The sequence below is a fragment of the Lepisma saccharinum genome, chromosome 19, assembly GCF_977018435.1.
Source record: "Lepisma saccharinum chromosome 19, izLepSacc3.1, whole genome shotgun sequence".
NCBI lineage: Eukaryota > Metazoa > Arthropoda > Insecta > Zygentoma > Lepismatidae > Lepisma > Lepisma saccharinum.
The window spans coordinates 53,167,027-53,188,922 of record NC_139247.1 but is presented as its reverse complement, the minus strand read 5'-3'; the positions used below and the strand labels follow the sequence as shown (position 1 = coordinate 53,188,922).

Below are 21,896 nucleotides of genomic sequence, written 5' to 3'. Positions count from 1 at the left end.
AAAACGCGACTTCCATTTCACAACCTCGCACTGACTGTGGGATGCCCCCTCAACGAATCCCACAGTAGGTACGAGGTCGTGAAATGGAAGTCGCGTTTTTATAATTTTATCGTTTTTATTGGGAAGTGTTCCTTTAGCCAGAGATGGTTTTAAATTGTGATTTAGCAATAACGAAGGGCTTGTAAGTTTCAAAAGGTTTTAATATGGATTCCAATTTTTCCTTTTTTAATAACCAAACCTATATCCTTGTTCCTGGAATTTTAGGAGAAAAAGAATTGACGTGGCTATGGTGTATTTTGGATAGCCTATGTAACTTAAGAAACTGAAGAAGGGAACAGTTGTTCTCGGAACGTCGTTCAAGGAAAACCAGATACTCACAAAACATAAGTAAAATAAGGCTTGTATTTTTAAAATATGTGTTCAATTTACTTTCAAAAGTAGCTCGTTACAGTTAGAATTCTTCAAAGAAGTAACTGTTACTTGTAGCTATGTTACTTACTTCCAAGGACTGATACATCACACATAAATTGCTCCATTTCGTTCTTCACACGTTGCCTTAGTAACTAAGCATTTTGAGTGTCCACAATTTTGCCTCCAAAGATTCCAAGTTTGAATCTGGATCAGGGGATTCTAATCATCACAATTAACCTTAAGAGCTAGAAAGGTGTGTTGGCATAATCAAATGGATGCCAACAATGTGTATTCTTCACACCTGCTCCATGTAAATGGTTATAAAAGAGTGTCAGGTTTTCAAAATTCAAGTGGATACGCTCGGTCCACACATGCTACGGTAAGTGACCGAATACAGGATCTCTCTCGAACTGGTAATGTGTCTCACATAAACCTGTTTTGCATACTAATTGGAAAACCGTGACTTTTGATTTCCATAAAGGTTTCAGCTACAAAAATCTCTATTGTAAAATGTGACCAAAAGAGATTCCCTGTATCTTACAGGGCTATCGAAAATTAGCAATTTTGTATTATTGCTCTCCAATATTTTTGATTTACTGCCATTCATTTTTTTTTTGTACCAGAAACAATTACAGGATATGCAAGACATGTTGTGTTGCCGGGAGAGATTACACTTCATATTCTCGTGAACACCACGTTTTATTTTCCTCGACACTTCACCGCTACCGTAGATATTGTTATTCCTGCCACGTTTCACCTTTTCATACTTATGCTGTGCAGCATTTTGAGTGTGTAGTAATTTTTCAACACTTGCCAGATGCCAGGCGATGTTTTGTGGATGGTATAATTCCCTGCAATTCTTTCCTTGATGAAGAAGATTCTGTGTTATGAAGACCACTGATAAACAATTTACATAACACGCTATCTGCTTTTTAACTTGACGTGCTTGAATATTGCTCCACAGATTGAGTCGTTCTCCAGAAAAATGTTTCATCTTTTAAGTCTCCATGCAGCAAGTTGACATTAAATGGTAGAGATGTCATCTGAAAATAGACAAAAATGTGACATTTTCTCAATATATACACATGATCTATTATTGTTTATAATTAAATATATATGTATATTTTTTTGCAGCAACAACTGGTACAGAATGGCATGGCTCTCTTCACAGCATATCTTGAACATCAGACTAGTGTTCAAGATGAGGCAACCTCTGCGAATTTCAAAGAATCATCCACCAGTTCCTGGAGGAACAAGGGGCGCGGAATAAGGAAGGGCGGGATTACTTTGTAGGGTTCGGTGACCAGCTAGTCAAATTTCTCCGCCAAGGTTATGCCCGAGCAGATGAGTTTCTCGCTTGGCATAACCAAATCCGACGAAGTTCCTGGCAGCTGTTCAAGAGCTGAATTATATGTATATAATATAGTATTTTAAATCTGTAACCTACAATTTTACTGATTCCATAGATCATTATTTTTCAGAATTATATGTAAATATGATATAATATAATTCTAACTGCTATAAATTTTTCAGAATACAGCATACAAATGGTGAGAGAGCTGATCGCCTGCTGATCTGGGGCACCCCAATGTCCTCCAGGAGGAAAACAGAGGTGGTGGTGCTGCTCCTCCTCCTCCTGTAATCAGTGGCGGATCCAGAAGTTACATTTGGGAGGGTCGAATTTCAGTTGGGTATCTCATCTCCCCGAATAGCCTTTCTAACATACAATTGCAGTTTTATATAAACAAATATCATACTGTAAAAAGGAACCAAGCTGACTTTCATGTTCTAGAGATTATTGTTTCACAAAAATCTGTGTCCATGGCTGGAATATATGATCATTATTGTGTGTAAAAAAAAAGTGTGCATGGAGACAAAATAAATTACTCTATACTGATTTATTGAACATAAGTATTTTTCTAGTGTAAATATTTATTACCTAAACTTGTTTGGATGGGCAATCAAGGGGATAGTGCTATTTTCTCAAGGGTTTTCTGGTTCAATCCCCTATTGAGGCACATTGCGCCGGTTGTTCGGATCCAAATTTAAACTCTAGGTCCAGTTCCGATTGACCAATCTGAGGACAAAGTTGAATGTTTCAAACTTAGAAAAATATTCTCGACATTGATATAAGACATAACCTTTGAGCCTTCAAAAATATTAGGCATAATCCTATATTCAAGAACCTAACAGTTGGGAGGGGCGATCGCCCCTATCACCCTCCCCGTGGATCCGCGCCTACCTGTAATAGACCTGGCTGCGGAGGAGGTACAAGAGGGGGGAGCGGAGGGGAAAAGAGCTACCCAATGCACCAGTACCGCCATCATCATCATCATTGTCCTCAGCCTATAACCATCAATAATAAATAGAAATGTATGGAAACACAGGTAACATTTTATTTTCTCACCTTTCAAATTGATTAGTTTTCAGATTCCGATGTGTCAGTTTCCTCTATTATCTGTGGGAACTAACGATGATGGCCTCTGTTTTTGCTAAACTGCTCTTCAAGTTTGGAGATGCTGGAAACAAAAACATATTTCAGTCTCAGATCCTCACGACATGATGGATTGTAACAGTAATCAGTCCATTCTTTTAAATCTAATGCAGAACCTTTTATTCCTAATGTCTTGCTTACCGACTCTTCCAGGTTCACACCACTTTTAAACCATTGTAGTATTTCTCCCAATATTGACACGAATTCCTGATAATATTTCTGGAATATGTGCATCAATGTTGCGACATCGCAATCTTCAACAATCATATATTCTTTATGACATCCTACCTGGTACAGCCATGGAATTTCCTCATTCAGTAATTGCTCTAAATTTTTTAACCGTGTCTATTCGACACCGGTACAAACATTGTTTATTCTTTCAGCAGCCATCATAATATATTTCGTGGCTACACAACAGGGAGAAACGTGCAGATCCAATATATCCACATGCTCCGAATTCAATTCTGATTCTGTTTCAACACATATGCATTCTGTTGAGGAAATTCCTGACACTACAATAAAAGGTCCTGCATTATACCCATCAGCTGCAACTTCACTGGCTACACGCTCGGTCCACACATGCTGCAACACTGTAGGCCTTCAGCCCATTGCCAAGGCACACGACACCCCAGCTCGGTCCCCTCGAAAGACCAGGACCGGACCTCGTTGCCTACCATTTCTCTTTCTGTTATAAAATATATATATGCCACAACTACGCTCAGTTCCTGTGGGTCATGAGAGTCAGCATCCCAAGGTTCGGGTAAGGGTCTGCTTTTGAACAAGAATAATAAAAAAAAATATTTTATAATTAATTAACCAAGAACCTTAACTCTAAAGTAGGTAACTTTCCTTACACTTAAACTTCCATTGTGATCGCACCCGCATCCCACTGACCAGTGAGGATACGTATGCGAGTCGCGAGCGAAATCAGCATAATCTAAACTGACATCTTGTGGATCGATAAAGCCTTCGCCCCACTGACCAGTGACGGCGGGACACCTCATCAAACCAAAAGGATACCAGCTAATTTGTACTTATGAACCAAATTTACTCTGAAGGAAATACCCATTAGCGATTACAGAATTTATTTACATCTCAAATTTCCAATAAACATTCTAAAAAATTTAACATGAGAGAAGGTTCTCCGTTTAAACCTTAATCAACGTATTCACAATTCCCAACATAGTTAAATTAAAAGAAAAATATACAAACTTCTGATCAAAAGAAAAACTACAACAATGCCGAAATAAAATTTAGATCAATAACTACTTCCATAATAGTCAAAACATTCTATTAAGTAAACATAAAACCCAGAGAGCACTCTATTATATTACATGTCCATATCCCATCACAGAACTAACACATCTGTAACTTGGTTTCAATAAACGGGTGACAAATTATTAACTAAAGGTCGACAATATTACTCGTAACCAAAACCAAAGAAAAATTTACATAACATCTATCTATAAATTCCTATTCATGCTTTTGCCATATTTTCACATCTACATTATGTTCTATAGAACTCATGAGGTAAACTACCATCTTCAGGGTCAACCTTTAAAAACATTCATAATTAAAATATATGGGGAGCCTTTCTCTAACCTTTATCAATGCCATATCTCGGCCACAAATTACAAATGTCCACGTGGAATTCCTTAACATAATAGGGGAATCTATGTCTACCCTTTTCAACGCCGTTGGCTACTAACATTACAAAAGCAAAACAACAGACTTTTACATGAATGATTTCTAGAAAAACTTATATTCACCTATTATAGCTGTTTCAAAATTACATCTGATATAAAACTAAATAAGAGAAACCATAAACTTTCGTTAACATTCCGGATACTCATACTTTAAAACGGACATGTAAACTATATAAGCTATGAGATTTAAAATGCACCCTCTGACCAGAGGTATACTCTCGGATTAAAGTAAATAGAGAAATAAATATTTATTTAATTGAACCTCCTGAACAGGACAATTCCGAATGATTTAGAATAAAATATTAACTTGACAAGAAGGTTGTATATCTTTGATGAGCCAGATTCGAACCCGGGACACCTGGCATTGTAGCATGAAGTACTAACCACACTCTGCCATGGGGGCCGGCTTAGCTAATGAACAAGATGAGGTTGAATGGTGAAATTGATGAAAGCACAATCAAAAACACACATGGACAGGATACATTGAAAGACTTACAGAGGATTATACTGCCTGTGAGTCCAGATGTAACAAATTTGTAACAAAATTGCATAATTTGCATTAAATTATAAGATGATTATAGATATATTGGATCGGTAATATAATCGGTAATTTTACCAACATGCCTATATCGGCTGATACTGATAAAAGCAGTGGCGTATGCAAAGGGGGGGGGGGTTATGGGGTTTAAACCCCCGCCTTGAGCTTGTGAAAAGTTATGAAAAATGATGTGGAAAAAAATAATTAAATGGCTAATTTACCACAGTCAAAGATCTAGCACAATACTTTTACTATTACTACTACTACTAATAATAATAATAATAAAAATAATAATAATTTGAATTATTATTTCCAGGCAGCACGAAGAAAAGCACAGCATCCAAACACATGCGTCTTTCAGAGAGAAAGCCTTGAAAATTAACATGTATTCTTGAAAATAAAATATGAGGGCAACTATGATTTAAAAGAGATGTTGCAACAATGTTCAATACACTGGGGTACGCAGGATTTTTTTTTCGGGATGGGCTGGAATAGTAAATGTGGATAGCACATGCCTTCGTTTTGGAGGGCAGGATGCATAATAAAATATTTTGTATTTTTCGAGCTTTTCAGTCTATTAAAATTGTATTCAAAGACAAAAATGGTAATCGGGACTCACTTTAAAAGAGGTTTCGCATTTACACATTTTGATTTTTTAAAGTTCTTAACGGATTTTTATTTGAAAATTCTGATTTTCTCAAAATTTTGGTAGGGCCTGTAACCCCATCAGCCACCCCTCTACGTACACCAGTGTTCAATGAACATGTATTTTTTTGTGTGAACAATGAGAATTAACTAAAGAAAGTTCTTGGTTCGTTGTAAGCGGCTAATGTATAGACAAAGGCTAGGCGGACAAGAACAGTCACCAGCCCACCTTCCCATTGTTTACCGCAGCATGTTTGAATGTCTCTCTTTAAAAATGTCTCACCTTGTTGACTAGACAATTATTCAAACGACAATAAGCTTAACTATTGTAAAATGTTTTGTTGGCAAGAACAAAGAGACAATCCAGATGTAAATTATCAGGGACATTTATGAGGAGAAGAAGCCGGAAAAATTCCAGCCAATTCCAGGAATTGAACCCGGATCTCCCGCGTGGTTGTCAGATGCTTTACTGACCAGACTGATGCAGCTCCTTGGATGAGTTCCATACTTTGATTATTTTAATTTATTTTAATATATTTTCTTGTTTTTATGGATTTTCTTCACACTTAAAATGTCTCACCTCGTTGACCAGACAATTATTTCGTAACAATGAAACAAAAAAATGCTCCCAGAATTTGATAAAAATCGAATGACTACAAAGTGATATTGTTCTATTGCTTTCGTAAATACTATATTTATGTAGATCTCTAGTACTTAATAGTAGTAGTGGTATTAGTAGTATTATTAGTAGTAATTGAGCTAATTAATTAATTAATTATAAGTATTATTAATTAATTGTGATTATTATTATTTAATTAAAGTATAATAAAACAATGGTAATGTAAATATGGAGAAAGTTTTAGAAATAACCCCTCCCCCCCTCTTGATAAAATCCTGCGTACGCTACTGGATAAAAGTACCGATTAATTGGTCCCATCCCTAATTTCACATCAGTGTTTTAATGAGCATCTTAAATATATATGAAATTTGTCATTTTCTTCCTTTTCATTTTAGCAAGTTGAGTATGTACTAAGCAGCTGTCATTGCCGACAAGCACCATTATATCACAAATCTAACTCAAAATGTATACTGTTGCCTCAATTCTTGGAAATTACATTAATAAAATCTGTACAAAATGTTTTCTATTTTCCCCCAGAATTTTGGAAATGGATCAAAGACATCACATTCATGACTTATTGATGTACAGGTCATATGGATTAAAAGCCAAACCACCTACAAGAAGTTTGTTATTTTAAACTAGAGCGCTTGCTCACCTGCGCATCTGGTAAAGTTTTCAATTCAGCAGCCCCAAAGAAATCGTTGCAGGACTTCTTTCTTCAGCTCCCGGACACATGTCGTGAACGGCTATTGGAAATGAACTGGTTAAATTCCAGCTAACATGCGCATTTGAAGAAGATTATTTTGTTGACTTGTTGCGACTTGGATCTGCTTAAGGAAGGAGTCTACGTACTTTGATTTTGCCAGAATGCCTGTGCACATGGAGGATATTTCGAGTGAAGGAGAGTCAACATGATCATCTAAGGCAAATGTTCGTTGCTACCCAAAATTTAGTTTCATTATGTTTATCAAATTTCTGTGATGACACTGTACTGCAACTTATCGGAGAGCATTGTTCCTCTCTTAAGAAACTCAGCATATTGTTTGGTCCATTACCAAGAAAGCGATTCACATGTTGACTGAAAACATAGTGCGGTTACTGCCTAGTGCTAGATGTGAGGACCAAACATAGGAGAGCACTTTGTGGAGACTTCCAAGCATCTTCTTGCCCTTGGAGAAGCAGTGGAAAACTTTGAAAGAAAAATAAGGATAATTTGCAACACCCTAAGATCATTACATCTGTTTGGGGATTGCAAGGTTGAGAATTAGTAGTGCCATATGTTATTCCGCTCAAGGCAGTTATGGCATTACTGAAGCTGATCCCAAACTTAGAATTATTGGCACTCAAAGATTTTGAGAAGTTGTTCATTGACGATGACCTGACAGCAGCCATAAATTATGAGAAAGAGTTCTATCTCCCATCCTTAAATCTGACATCCATTGATCTGCATTTAGGGTAAGAAGAATTGCTTATTTCAACATATATTCCATATTCGCCCAATAACTACTTGTCCCCATGTGACCAAAAGAGTTTGGGCAAAATTCGTGCGATAACGGACAAAGTCAGAAGGGACACCGAAAGTTTACAACCTTTTTTATACCCTTCACTTGCATTAATTACAAGTTTTCTCTCATCTGAACAATAATGTTTTTGTTTGTTTGTTAACCTCCCAACTGTTCGCTTGAAATTCCTCTGTTTACAATTGTTGTCAATGGTAGAGAATGAGGACCCAAACATCGGCTCCTGGTGGAAACACACATTATTTTGGCAATGTTGGAAGAGAGTCCCAAGTCGAGAGCCCATTGCTAACCCCACCCTCACTATTAGTTGCATGCCCGACAGCAACGCCAGAAGCAACAGTTTTGTGGCACATTATGGGATTCGATTTTGGTTTCTCTTGAAGACAGTCACGGCAATAGTTACAATGTCACAATCAATTGTTTTAAAACTCAAGAGTATGTACACAATGTCTTATATTATTAAAAAGGTAATTTTTTTAACTATTTTAAGTCCATAATTTGGTGAAAATAGCTAAATATATATTTACATATTTAGCACATTTTTATTACATAACAGCCTTTGTCGACTTCCACCTTCAGCTTTTTGTAAAAGATGTGCCCTCCTACCTCCGTGACACCAACCACGTCCTTCAGAAAATCAACACTTTCCCACCATTAACTGCTAACACCATCCTTGCCACCATGGATGTTACTTCGCTCTACACTAACATACCTCACTCCCATGGCCTCCGCTCCATAGAATCCTTCCTCAACAACAGACCAAAACCCCACAACTCCAGCACCAATTTCCTGACCCATCTAACTCACCTTGTCCTCACGTGCAACAACTTCACTTTCGAGGACAAGCACTATCTTCAAATCTGGGGCACAGCCATGGGTACCAGAATGGCCCCATCCTATGCCAACCTGTTCATGGGCAAACTTGAACAAGAGTTCCTGGAGACCCAGTCCCTCAAACCTCTCCTCTGGCTCCGTTTCATCGATAACATCTTCATGGAGAACCATCCCTGACCACCTTCCTAGACCAACTACACCATTTCAACTCCATCAAGTTCACCTGGACCCACTCCACCAACCAAATCACCTTCCTGGATGTGGATGTGCACATGAAGGAAGGACATTTGGAAACCTCTATCCATATCAAACCTACTAACCATATGCAATACCTACACTTCTCCAGCTCCCATCCTTTCCACCCCAAGAAAGCCATCCCATTCTTCCTGGCCCTCAGAGGTCAACACCTCACCCACCTCCCGACAGAACTTTAACCTCCACCTACACCAAGCCTTGGCCAACCGTGGATATCCTTCCACCCTGGTTACCAAACAAATATCCAGAGCTGGTTCATACACCTCCACCAAGAAACCTGCCAACAATCCCCCTGCACTTGTCACCCAATATTACCCCCCCCCCCCTCAACAAAATCACACACACTCTACGTTCCCTCCTTCCCATCCTGACACCAGGAATATCTTCCCCGACAAGCCCAGAGTGGTTTTCAAATGCCCTCCCAATCTCCAAAACATCCTGGTCCACCACAATCCTCCTACTCACAATCAACTTTCCCCCGCCCACAAATGCAACCGCTCAATGGTTCTTCACGGTCTCTGCATCTGGTGACTGTTTCCTCTCTGTTCTTTACATAGTATTATTTTATAAATGAAACATCACGCAGCAGTATTTACTCAGATATAAACTATAAAAGTATGAAAAATATATAAAAACAAACTGAAATCACACTTTTCAAATAAAAAAAAGGTCTTGTAACAGCTACGTACAGTTGTTACGTAAGTCACATATTATGCAAGTATAAGTTACTGTATACTGTTTATTTAGTAGTGTTCATTAAATCGTAGCGGCGAGAATGTTAAGTTTTTGTACTGTATAAAAGTGACTTCAAATTTAGAATGTCTCTTCACATTTAGCACATGGACAAACCGGGAATATATATAGAAAGCAAGTTTAATTATAAAAATAAGATTCTAATACTGACAAATATTCGCTGTACAAAGTATTGTCTATCTTAATTTGATATTATTAATTTATTCAGAGCAATGCATCAAAGAACTTGAGAAAGGTAGAATGTTATACCATGCTAAAAGTATGTATTTATCCTTCTATATGCTATTTTGTGGTGGACTGTGGCCGTGAAGGCTAAAGTGTCAGGATTTGCAGACGCACGCTGGTTCAAGTCTCCTGGGGGTTAAGCATAATAACTTTTCTCCTAAGCTTTTGGCCAGTGTATGGAATTGGTGGCCACCCACCATTGTGAGGAAATTGGGGCGATACAAATGAGTAGTGTTACTCAATCATGGAAATACTACAGCAATGATTTGGATTTTGTCATGCTGACCACACGTCACCCCATAACTGGTTGGATGATAGCCCATCTCTGCTGAGATAAACATGTAGGAGTGAGGTTTGGCAGTCAGTAGGTAGGCTTTGGCCCTCAAGGGCTGTTGCACCACTGGTTATTATGTTTGTTATTCTTGTGGCTTTTGTACCTCTTGGCTTAAGGCGAGGAGGGACAATTTCCCCTAGGTCTTTCTCGCTGGGGCAGCTGCTGATCACTGTTGCCAACTTCGCTCTTTTGGAGCCAGATCTGGCTCTTTTGTGCACTCGTTTGACTGTGAACTGTGGCACCCGCCCTCTGCCCCACTATGATGCCACCACTGGCTACGGCCCATAAATACCAACTTTTGCCATGAGTGTACATTTTGCACGTGACGTGATATTCATATAGCTATAGGCTGCGTCACCCACCTCTTCTTTCCTCCCCATGTATTTTTATATATAGCGTAGTGGCGGCTAAGATGAAGATGACAATTTTGTTATCCGGGAACCCCTTATTTTCGATTTTATATTAACATCATTGGATTATTGAGATGGGTCATGCCGCCAAATCTAGGTGGTGAAAACTAAGAATAAATTGCCATCACTTTAAAGCTAACGGTAATAGCAGCACCCCCACCCCTCTGACAACTAAAATTACCCTAGTAGGCACATTATGCAGCCTTCGTTAATCTAGCTCCTTGAAAGTCCTCTTTAGCTATATTAATGGTGAAATTTAGCTCTATTATGCACATCAGGTTTGGCAACACCGCCAGGATGGCCGTAGGAGGCAAGGAGAAATGCACTAGGCTTATGGGACCATTATTTTATTCGTTCTCTCGGGAATATCAAACATCCGATGACGTAGAAAAGTACATGGACGGAAAAAGGACACGTTGAACTATGTCATAGTAGTAGGAAAAGTCGAAACTCCCATTTCATGAGCCGTAACTTGAAGTTGAAGTTTATTGCCCGTAAGGAATACATGGGATTCGGTAAATACTAATCCATCATATTTTTCAAAAATCGTATAAAGCTTAATAATCAACTTAGGAAACCGCTTCCACTTGCCACATGGAGAGAAATTCATACTCTTCATTTCTGGCGGAGATCTTTTTAGTAGCATTGCTCATTCCGACGATATTGGAATAAATGCATGCCTGGTGCGTAATTGTCCCTCTTCGCCTTAATTGCAGCGATGAGAGTGAACTATGAAAGAGCATCCATTGAAGTTTTTCTTCTTCTACTTTCAGTGTGTGCTCTGTTTCTATCTCTGTCAGGAGCTATGGTCGCAACTATCACTACTATTAAAATTTCCCATCAAATGATGCATTCATATGAACGGAATTTTTTAAGTTCCTAAACATGCATGAGAAACGGTATGCTTCCATTTCATTTACTTAAATTTTATGATTTTTTTAAAAGTCCATATTTCTTTTGTGGAAACCTTGCATTATGGGAATACAACTAGGAGAATTGTTATTATAACTACAAGTAACATTTCTTCAGCATTATTAACATTTCACAAATCTTAGAAGTGCTAAATATGGTCTTGTCCTTGATTTAACAAGCATGACAAAATGTTTGGGTATTATTTTTAATCTAAAAGTTTAACTATTGTTTCCCTTACCTCCATTTTCATTATGGTTAATGTACGATTGCTGTGTGGACTACAAATTGTATTAAATGTGTCCACTAAATATGCACTGCAAGTGTCAAAATTTGTCTTCACTATGTAAAAACCTAAGATGTTCTACAGCAGCGTTTTTGAACAGGCAGGCCACAGCCTGGTATTGGCCCCAATTACACTGGGCAGTGATAGGTTTTCCTGAAGTTTGCGACTTACAGCCCAAGCTGACAACCACTTGAAAAGATAGCCCCTCGTTTGGGGTTAGCCAGCGATAAGAAGAAATCGTTTCTCGACAGTGTTGGTGAGAATTCAAAGTCTGCACCTGTGCAGCCTCAAATTTAATTTTAACGGTTTGGTCTTTCTCGAGTTAGAATATGTACTGAATAATTAGTTTTCATATTATTATTGTAAGTGTAGTTGCTTCCTTTGAGGTTTTTTATTTTTCACTATCTTTTCACAGTTGACAAATGTACACTAATCTTTTATATTAAAAGTAATACTGTATCTGAGTAAATAGTTTTCCTCACTGCAAAATTTGATTAAACTAAAACCCAAACTTCACAGGGCAACAGTTCTCACACACATCAAGAAAAGAGTGCTGACCATTTGTCTGTGGAAGAGCCCCAAAATTGTGGTTATATGTAGGGAGCAGATTTTTAGGTAAAAACATATTTTATTCTCTTGCTTTGGAAGTCAAACCAAACTCATTAGAAGTGCCAACTATATGGTTGCCATAAACTCTTTGAAGTCTTATCTCTAATATATAAAAATGGATGTATGTGTGTGTGTATGTTCTGGCATAACTCTTGAACGCCTGGAGCGATTTCAACCAAACTTGGTATATATAAGACTTACAAGATATACTGTGGGGTTAAGACACACCTGGCACCCTTACGGGTGGGGGTGGGAAGGGGGTGACATGTAAAAATAATCGAAAACGACCGAAATTAGTGTGGAATCCATAGTTTTCGGGGTCGCTAAGATGAATAGTTACACTCCCAATGCCGTTAACTCCAAGACACCCCTGGCACCCCTAGGAGTGGTGGTGGAAAAGGGGTGACATGTAACACGACCGATATTAGTGTGGAATACATAGTTTTCGGGATCACTAAGATGAATAGTTACACTCCCAATGCCGTTAACTTCAAAACACCCCTCGCAATCTCACACACCTAGGAGTCGGGGTGGGAAGGGGGTGACATGTAAAACGAGCAATATTAGTGTGGAATCCATAGTTTTCGGGGTCGTTAAGATGAATAGTTACACTCCCAATGCCGTTCAACTCCGACATCTCTGGCAACCCTAGGGGTTGGGGTGGGAAGGGGTTGACATGTTAAAATAATCGAAAACTACCGATATTAGTGTGGAATCCATAGTTTTTGGGGTCGTTAAGATGAATAGTGACACTCCCAATGCTGTTCAACTCCAAGACACCCCTGGCAGCCCTAGGGGTGCCTAATAGAAGATTGGGATAAATAAATACCCGAGCAATGCCGGGCAATCAGCTAGTTTCACATAAAAATGCATAATTTTACCTTTAGCACATGAATTAAGGTAAAGTTCCCCACGCATATAGCACCGTGTCCTGTGCCATGAAGGCAAATTAAGGGGATGTTATAGTAGGGCCCCACACATTCTCGATCTCGGCCATTTTAGAGGTGATGTGATCAGCACCATGCTCTGGCCCCTTTTACCCCCAGGTACCCATTGACTTGAGGCTTCATTAACCCCAGAGCTGTTTTATGCCAGGGCAAGACCAGATAAATTCCGACCTTAGACGTATCCACCCTGGAAATCAAACCCGGGTCTCCTGTGAGGCAATCAACCACCCTACCAACTGCACCACCAAAACATTTATTACATATTTCAGACATTCCAGGGAAAATTAAGTTTCTGAATTCTTTGCATAAATGTATATTTGGAGTTATTGTCTAAAATAGATGAAACATGCGGTAAATTACTATTCTATTTGGGACTCCACAACAAATCATTTTGAATCTTGTGTTGTGAATGAGTTTGACAAAACTGAACACATTGTCTCTTGTGATACTTCAGGATTTAATGAAAGATAGATCTTTACAAAACGATTTAGGTTCCTGTCTGCAAATCGAAGCTTCATGTGTGGCGTATTAGAAAAACTGAAAACTTCTTTCACAAAACTGCTTTGCGAAACAGTGAAGGACGTTAGCGCAGTTGAAAGGAAATTAAACTCTATCAGGGACATGTATACAAGTGCTTACAGACAAATTACAATTTTTTTAAATAAATAAATTTTAAAAAAACCTGTGTAAAGTTGCTCAGGTTCTGGAGAGTGAACATAATAATAAATGCACAAGATAATCGATGGGATTTGTAAATGTGCTTTGTCGATCAATAACAGTAATAAATAGAATGCAACAAGCATCTCACATCATGCTGTCACTTGTGAGTATCTATATATTTGTTTGACAGTTTTTGAATCAAAATATTTCTTACTTTTAGCCACATATTTCCACTGTTTATAGAACATAAAAAATAAATATTTTCCAGTTTTTTAGTACCTACAACATTAAATCATTACATGTGTGACATTCACAAATAAAATGTACGGTTCTAAACATGCAATTGGATTAAAATCTTCAAAATTAACTGATTTCATAGAATTATGAAGCACTTTGTGGTGTGTTAACAAATGAAAAAAACATTGAATATGATGACATACATAGCCTCCTCAATGCATGAAAAGTAATATTAACGAAAATGTGTTACATGTTTGACACTTTAAAAACATGGCAAAGTTTAACTTCATTTGTTTGTGAAGCATGTAGGCTACAGATGCTTATAGCTTTTATTGGTGAAATATGCAATTACAAACAATAATAATTTCCAGATTGATTAATTTTGTTATTTGCAAGAGTAGGACCACTTCTCATGGAATGCCACATATGCGTATGTGTGTGCATGTATGTATTTCAATTACACTTTCTTAAAATTCTTGCCCAAAGTCCCTCCACCCCAAAAATATACATTGGAAATTGTTTTTCCTTGTGAAATATGAATACACAAAACTTACAGCTACATAATTTCAGAAATGGCAAAAGTTTTTCAGAAACACATAACATGGATTAAACTAATTGTAGAATTGAGTACATAACATCCATAAAGACCCCAATATTTCTCCCATATACAGAAGAAGAACAGGATTATTTTTGTTGACATTAGAGAAATAAACAATAATGAAAATTACCTATGCCTGAATCTGCCTGTTGCTGCTTTCTTCATGATAATGCCCATAATCTTTTGAATGTCTTCCTCACTTGTATTCTTCTGCCCCAAGATGTTACAAGTTCCAATCCCATTATTAGAATTTAAGTCATTCATAGCTGTATTAATTCAAAAGCTGTAGACTGGATTCTAATACTGAAAATACAAAGTTTTGTAAATAACATGTAACTAAATAAACATAGGAAGGGGATGAAGTGGGGCACCTTAAAATAACAATACATTATAAGAACAAATGGTGCCCTTGTTGTATAAAAATGAAGATAAGATCACACTTTTCAATATCTAAAATTATACAATCACCTGATCAGGACATTTAAAATTACATTAAAAACTAATTAACAGAGCAGGAAACAATAACTTTCCTACATTGTTTAAAATTAAGCAATCAATTCTTGGGTGTCAAAACCCCCACCAATTGCAAGGTAACCACTACATTATCAAGGAAACCCCAAATGTTTAATCAGAAAAGCAAAGTTACTATGGAAATGCTTAAATATTGCTAGCTGACAACCAACTGACTATTCAGAATTATTTTTTAAACCTTTCTCAATTTTTACCAACTGAGGTTTGATATCCTAAGGAAAAATTAAATCTTCACGACAAAGTTATTATATTACAAACTATTTATCTGAAAAACACAAAGAGTAGTAACAATTTATACATAATCATGAACAGATTCTCTCGGGCTATCGACCAGTGAGTTGTTGAAATGATTCCAACAGGCCCGTAGCTAGAGGGGGGGGGGGCAACTGCCCCCTGAGAGCCTGATTTGCCCCCCCCCCCCGTGAAAAATACAGAACACATTCCTACCTGGAATTCTCACTAATCTTTACAATTATATCCTGTATTACTCTAGCAACATAACAAAGACATTTATTGATTTTGTGATTTATTCAGGTCTGTGGGATTCCGTATAATGTCCTATCAGGATTGGGGGGGAAAAATTCCTTTCCAGACTCAGACTTTGGGAAATGATTTCGCAATTTTCATTATCTAGAACAGTTGTGACATTTTGAGTAGTCTTGTATTAAGGGTGCTTAATGTGTTCAGATATTTTCCTTGGATGTGTTGCTATGAAGTTTGAACTGCATAATTTTCTGTTTCCAAAGTCTACCTTTTGTTAACAGCGATTCATGTGATAGAGAGAGGGAGTGGATATTTGATTTTTCTACTTAGCGTTGCTTTTCTGCCACATCTAGCTAATCGTGACAATGAGTGATGATGTGAAATTGATGAAGAGACACTCACAGAGCTGCAACCAGGGGGGGCAGGGGTATTGTCTCCCCAATCTTGGAGGGAAGTCCAATCTAGGGGAGGCAAACATTGATGTAAAGAAGCAAGACTAGCAGAATCTAAGAGTAGCAGGACAAATGGATACTCAACATGGAATTAGTTTTCAAGTGTTTCCTGCATTTTTCTTCCAGATGGCTAAGGGCACTTGCAGGGGGCACAGAGGGGCAATTGCCTCGTCGAGTAAATAAAGTACATTTCGTAAAATTTTCTTGCTCGCTTCGCTCGAAAACACAATATCTACTGTTCTTATAGTTCAAGTTCAGATCCATAGCTAGGGGGTGGTGGGAGTCAGCCCTGGGCGCCAAAAATGATCAAAATGAAAAAAGAAAATGTTAAAGAGAATTTGCACCCTATTAAATCAATATTGTTTTCAGTTTGCAAATATTTGGATCTAAAGATTTTCCTGCTCGATTTGATCCCAATTGCACCCTGGCTATGCATGACCGCATGGTTCGCATTTTCGTGTCCCGCAGTACAGCACAATTTTGAAGTACATTACACAATATAAACCATAAATAGTCAATGAAAAAGTAACATCACAATTATAATTAGTTTGTGTAGCACATGGTATGTGTGCCACTTTGGCCTTGACATTTTTTCCAAATACTGAAACAAATAATTGGTTAAAAATTTCCCGTCAGAAAAACAAAGGCTGGTACTCACTGGGAGAATTATGAATACAAAATCTGATCTGTGTTGGTCTTATGGCAAGTGCAATATTAAATTAAAGTCGAATTATTCTAATATGGTGGGCCATCCCCCCAACCTTGCCCTAATGAAAATTAAAACCTCTTCATGATAAAGAAAAGGTAACGGTTCCGTATATCGGAGACACATTTCTTCATTTTCACTAAGAAAAGTGTTTACGAAAACTCGTTTCAGCTGAGTACGAAATGCTGCAGAAACTGAAAATTTCACCGTAGAATGCTGGTGAACAAGAAATAATCACTTTTCATTTAATGAACTTGCCTTTTGTGTGACACGACAACACTATGCCTTTGTTTCCATTAGTGTCGATAGTCATGCGGTGTCGCCAGTGGAAGAAGGGTTTCCAAACGCACCCTTCTTTTACGAGAAAATGATGGTAAGTTAATCTCTGAATTTTTACTATGTTAACCTAAACTGCCTAACTGTGCATGTTTCGTGACTGGAAAGTATAATTTCAAAAACCCAATAATTCGTGAAACATAGCCATTTTCTTGCATAATAGAGTTGGAAACAGTGATATTCGAAAACAAAAGAAGCATTATCATTCGCAAAACAAGCGATATTGCACCGTGATGTGCGTTCGGTAGCACTTAGGAAAATGGCTTATTTTAGTAGAAAAAGTGTTTGTTTTCGTCTAAAAAGCACAATGGCACCTTGAACTATGTTCCGCAATACACAATTGCTAAGTACGAACCAAGCGAAACACCAAATGTTCCTCCGATATACGGAACGGGTAATGATAAAAAGAAAAAAAACTTCCCTTGATTCTCACACCAACACTAGTTTCAGACATGCTCTACTTGATAGCATTTAGGTGAGGTTGGTGGGAGTCTTGATCCCACCCCCAGCCCAGCATTCCTAAAAAAATAACATCAAATTATGTAAAAGATGGTAAAATATAAGACTTACTATTAATAAAATAAGATATAACCCAAATATTGGGCATGACATTGATGGCATTACCAACCTTTTAAACATGAATTTCTCTGTTCCTATCTACAAGGTTCTGCAACAGCCATCTCAACTAACTCACAATTATCCTTAGGTTACCTAAATAAAAAAAAAAGGGTACAGCATTAAAACAAATCAATCCTTATTTTAAAAAAAAATCTACCGTGCCAAAAACACATTTTTCTTGTAATTACTTAAATCACCACATGCAACATTTAGTTACAGTATGATGCACGCTGTGATCACAGCATTGTGCATATTTTATTTTCCTTTCAAATATAGGTATGGAAATTCAGGTCACCTTCTGATGTTCTCTCCAAATTACATGCACTACTACTAGCTACATAAAACGAATTTGGTATATTCCTTTATGCACATACTTAAAACATGTAAATATTACTGTGCATCTACTTTACAGCAAGTAACCATGTGTTGACTACTTTGTATTTGGTGCAATTCTGCACTGATTGATTGATTTTTCTTATTTTATTTTACTTTGCTTTTCTGCCCCTTGTAGCTAACCCCGAAGATGATGAATTGTGGTATGATGAAACTAATGAAATGTCAATCACAAATACATGTGGACAGCACACAGCACAAGTCTCACAGAAGATTATGGCTGAGTCTATATGCCAGTCTCATTAGTCTGCAAGAATGTAGGCTAGTGCAGGGTGTACTATGTGCCTTGTCAGTTCACCATGCAATTCTGCAAAGATATTTTTCCAATTATATTTTCGAGCAAAAGGGCCCAAGTTCATTTTGTTTTATTGTGATTTCATCATGCTACGAATACAATTTTTACATGGTTCGATTTCGATGTACGTCTGTTAACACATACTGCGGAGTTTTAGCGATTACTTAAGGTTTTGGGCATGAGTTTACAATACCGGACCACTCTCCAATTTCTATAAAATTTCGCTTACTTACTAATTTCGGTGTCCTGAGTGACGTTTCTGTAGTTCATATTTGGCGGTCACTTGTTAAAATTGTACATTTACGTGTAGAACTTGTAAAATAACCTTGCGATTTACCACAGTGATGGTCTATACACGGCAATTCGGAACCATCTTTCTTTCGCAATTCGTTAATGGTCTTCCTTTACGCACAACAATCTTGCTGACGTCAGACAAGGAATGCCTACGAGGTTAAGTTAGGCCTGTTAGGTTAGGTTCCATTAGCATAAATACAAAGAAAAAATAATATTTTAGCTACGAGAACTATACCTTGTCTTGCCTGTTGATTTCTTCATGTTGGGAAAATGGCATCTTCCGTGGAGCTATTGTCCTTATGGTAGGGTTACGTTACGTTAAGAAAACATAGTTTATTTAGTTTTTTTCTCGATTTCCATACTTGACCGCCAATTATTACATGCAGATTCGTGATTAGGAGTTCACAATTAGTGAGTAGGCGAAATTTCATAGAAATTGGAGAGTGGTCCGGTATTGTAAACTCGTTCCAGGTTTTGTTCAATATATACTTTGGAGCGAATTGACAATATAGAGAAAGTCTCCAATTTTGTTAATTTTCGGTATACTAACTAATTTTGGCCTCCTAATCATGAATCTGTTGTAAAAAACCGGGGGTCACGTCTGGAAATTTGAAAAAAAGCCAGGTAACATTATCGTATGAGGGAAACGGATTCCTTCAAATTTACAAGAGAAAGTACTTACGGAAATCATTTTCTTTAGCGTTGAGGAAGTTCCTGAATATAGATTTGATCCATTTTAATGTGAATACGTGTTGTTTTCTGCTCCCGCCATTTGCTTTCTGCACGAGAGTGCAATGTTCCGTGTGTTAAGATGATGCAACCCTGTAGCCAGTGTTTCAGTCTCGCCGTGTTTTCACTAGAACCACGTGTCGAGTATTTTTTTTTAACTATGCTTGCCTAACCTAACCTTACGGAAAATGGTTTTTGAGGCTAACGTGAATGGTTTTTGGGGCTAACGTGAATGGTTTGTGGGGCTAACGTCAATGGTTTGCGACGAATTAGCATAATTTCAAATCCGGGCACGAAAGTAGATATTTTCCGGTGAACGAGGTTGCAACACTGCATAAATCGACAAAACACTCTCAGAACGCCCCCTAAACCAGTACGCTATCACGGCCATAATGTGTTACAGATTCGAAACAACAAGTAACAGTAAGTACTCGTAAATAGAAGAAATAGACATTATCTTAGTTAGAAATGCATTATTTCACCTTAAGAAATGTTCCGCATTCGAAAATAACACGTTAGCAATGTAAAGAAGTCCGAAATATATGATTCCTAGGTGTTTCCCTCATACGATAATAGTACCAAAAGCCGATTGAATTTTTTTATATATAGGTGTATATGCATAGTTTTACGAACAAAAATGTAATCTCCTGTCATGGTTTCCAACCACGCTATTGTTTTACAAGAAAATGATTTATCATGTTAAATTCTAGAACGAACCCTATTTTTTCGATGAATTTAGGGGTGAAATGAGTACTAATGGAACCTAACCTAACAGGCCGAACCTAACCTCGTGTGAATGGTTCATGGGGCTACCCGTGGATGGTTTTTGGGGCGAACGTCAATGGTTTGTGGGGGCTACCTGTGGATGGTTTTTGAGGCTACCCATGGATGGTTTTTGGGGCTAACGAACAATGTTTCATCAAAATGTACAATTTCCAAACGTGACCCCCGGTTTTTATACAACAGATTGGTGATTAGGAGGCCAAAATTAGTTAGTATACCGAAAATTAACAAAATTGGGAGATTTTCTCTATATTGTCAATTCTTACCTATGCTTTTGTGGTTAGGTTTGGTTCCCTCAGCATTAAAATAAAGTCCCTAAATGCATTCTACTAAGGTTCCGATTTACTTCTACATTCATTCCCACGCTTCTACAATATTTACTGTCGCTTGTCGACGGAGAATATCTTGTCCATGAGAAGTGCGTAAGGTAATTTTCAAGTTGTTTTTTTCAACATAACTTTTTTCGAGTCCAAACAGTGCTCATTACGGTAACTGTCTGATATCGCCCGAACGATTACTTTAAGGAAGGTTCAAATTTCGTGTGACAATGTTTTCAAAATTCTACGATAATTAGTCTTTGTGCTAGGAGAAATCATAAAACAATCGGAACCGTTACCGTGTATTTAGATAATACAATCATAATTTGCATATGATACATGACTGGTTTCTATTTTTTGATGTTTCCTCTCACACAATACACATTCGCGATACACCCAACCTTGTTTATGTTTTCTCCGCACCAAAGAAAGGTCAAAATAATTTCAAGTAAAAACGGTACCACAATAAAGAGATACACGTTCAAAACATTCACTAACAACAGTTCTAGGGTTCTACATTTCTTGACGTTTGCTATTTTTTTAAAAAATGAACTCACACCCTAAAATTACAAAACGAAGAAACTTGTATAAAATATTTTAAAACGAGTAACATTTCCCTTCCGAGCGGCTTCTGATATTCAACTGTTTCGGAAGAAGAAAGGAGCGCTACGCGAGTGAGATCCAAATATGGTGACTGGTGAGTCCCGTGCATGACGTCAGGAGAGAGAGTACAGTGGGATCCATGAGTATTACCGTGCAAATTGTCCATCACCATGTTCGTGCACTTTATTTGACCCAATAAGAGCTTCAAGAATTAAAAGAAAACTCAAAACAAGCTGTTGATAACTTCTACACCAGCATACATAAAAATCCATCGCTTAAAAACACATAGGATGTAAGAGAAAAATTAATGAAAATAGTAATGGACAATTTGCCGAACAATACTAGTGGATCCCACTGTACGTGTTT

General features: G+C 37.6%; 1 long non-coding RNA gene across 1 annotated transcript; it reads right to left on the bottom strand.

Annotated features, from left to right (window-relative positions):
- Positions 1 to 407: 407 nt before the first annotated feature.
- Positions 408 to 21,563, bottom strand: LOC146003157 (uncharacterized). Its single transcript, XR_014443791.1, has 5 exons — positions 21,487 to 21,563; positions 18,127 to 18,209; positions 15,121 to 15,293; positions 2,819 to 2,930; positions 408 to 1,454 (listed from the first exon to the last, which is right to left on the bottom strand). It is a non-coding gene; the product is annotated as an uncharacterized LOC146003157 (long non-coding RNA).
- Positions 21,564 to 21,896: the final 333 nt, after the last annotated feature.